The sequence below is a fragment of the Silene latifolia genome, chromosome X (genome assembly GCF_048544455.1).
Source record: "Silene latifolia isolate original U9 population chromosome X, ASM4854445v1, whole genome shotgun sequence".
Lineage (NCBI taxonomy): Eukaryota > Viridiplantae > Streptophyta > Magnoliopsida > Caryophyllales > Caryophyllaceae > Silene > Silene latifolia.
Window position 1 is genome coordinate 209,652,066 of NC_133537.1, and position 1,985 is coordinate 209,654,050.

The following is a 1,985-nucleotide window of genomic DNA, read 5'->3' on the forward strand; positions in this document are numbered from 1 at the left end:
CTCGCAGTTCATTATATTATGCATAATTCTGACACGGGTTTTGGCTTAAAAGGGTGGGTTACACACCAAGCGATCAACCCCCAATTTTCGAGAGGGATACCAATCCAAATAAAATGTGTAAGGAGGGTGCCCTAGCCTCGTGCACGAAGGAAATGAAAGCTCTTTAACGAAACACAAATGTGTAACGTCAACGGTATGCTTGACGCAATCGGTAGACGAGACGCGGGGATGAGAAAACTCATGCCGACGAGATGAGCCAATTAGCCGATAAAGGTTAGGTTGTGGGCCCGGACAAGGAACCCGACTTATGACCGTAATATCAATTAATGCACTTTAACCACGACCTCGTTCGAGTTTCACCTCTAAGGATCACAAAGACACAAGTGTCCTAGTTTCCCCAGCGGAGTCGCCAAACTGTGGACATGGGCTACCTGCACGCCAAGCCAATCCGTGGACGTATAGCGGTCTTGAAAGCCACTCTCGATGGCGTAGAAATGCTTTCGACCGTATCGCTTTAGATGATGTAAAATCAGATCCGACATAATAAACTTGCAGCGGAAATAAGGAACTTGTTTTTGTATTTTTTTATGATTGAAACGAAATAGCAGCAAAATAACCAAAAGGACGGAAATTAAAGGGATATTTAGTCTGTATTTCTACCTCGACCCTGGTGCTAATAACGATGAGATTGGAGCCCAATTCTCAAACGCTAATTCGAAGTACAATCGAATTTTGTATACAAACTGATCGAGAATGATTAAAAGCTTGCAACGGTTTTTGTGTTTATATTAAACATCAATTTCATAATCTCAATTCTGAAAAATACATTGCAACTAAGACGCCTTATATAGGCTCAACTAAGAGATCTTCTAGGTCACACAAATCGTGCCTAGCAAGCAAGAAATCCTAAAGATATTATTCTTGTAGCATAAGATAACTTAACGGAGGAAAAGAAATAATACTTGCTAAAATAAAAGAAATACTATCAGAAAATAACACAAATAATATTAGAAATATCTCGGACTTGTTATTCTGTTTACGGGATCTTGTTCTTGTTGTTTTACTCGTGCACCAGCTTCCAATCCGAGTTATTGCCTCATTCACGTTTGATTTGGACAGCTGGACTTAAAATAGCCATATCTCATTCGTTACTTAACCGAATCATGAATAAGACCATTCGTTGGAATTCTAACATCATGAACTTTCATTTACAATTGATTTCAGTGCAAAAAGAGTCACGGATTTTGAGATATTAAGCTTTAGAAATTGCTGAACGAATTTGGAAGTTTAGGAATGTTTCATCTCCATGTTTTTCTTGCATCATTAGATTGGTCGGTTTTGTCTCGGTCAAGGGTCTCGAAACGATGCATAGATGTTCGGAGTCGCCACCAGGCAATTATGGGATGCTTGGAAACCGTTCTAAATCCACTTTATACCTAGGTCAATCAAGGAAAAAAGCGGTGCTTGCCATAGGTACTAAAGATAAGGACTCGTCCCCCTTTAGCATCATATCGCCATAATAACTCTCGTACGCCCTGGATAAGGTCATCCACTATCCAAAGGTTCTGAGTAAGGGGTGAGGGTATATATTAGGAAGCTCTTTAATCGAACATCCAATCCCGCCCGCGTTAGTGGCCTCTACTGATCGATCGTGGTTGTCTAAGTGCAAAAGTTGATAAAATAGTTTAAATGCATGAATGCACATCCAAAAGCTTAACCTAACATGTGAGAATTTGATAAGTCGGTTTGTTTATCCATGTACCAAGGAATTGGTGTCAAAATTGGATTTAAGGGTTGATTTGCATGTGAAAACGGAAATTAAACATCCATTTACCAAGTTCGGATTATGGTGCTTAACACGATCCATTTATTGTTAAAATGAAAGAATAAAAGGATGAATAAGAAAATATTAAAATGTTTAAAAGAGTGTTAACTCGTCAATCTGATCCATGTAGATTCGGGTTAACCGTAATCTGGATCGTCCT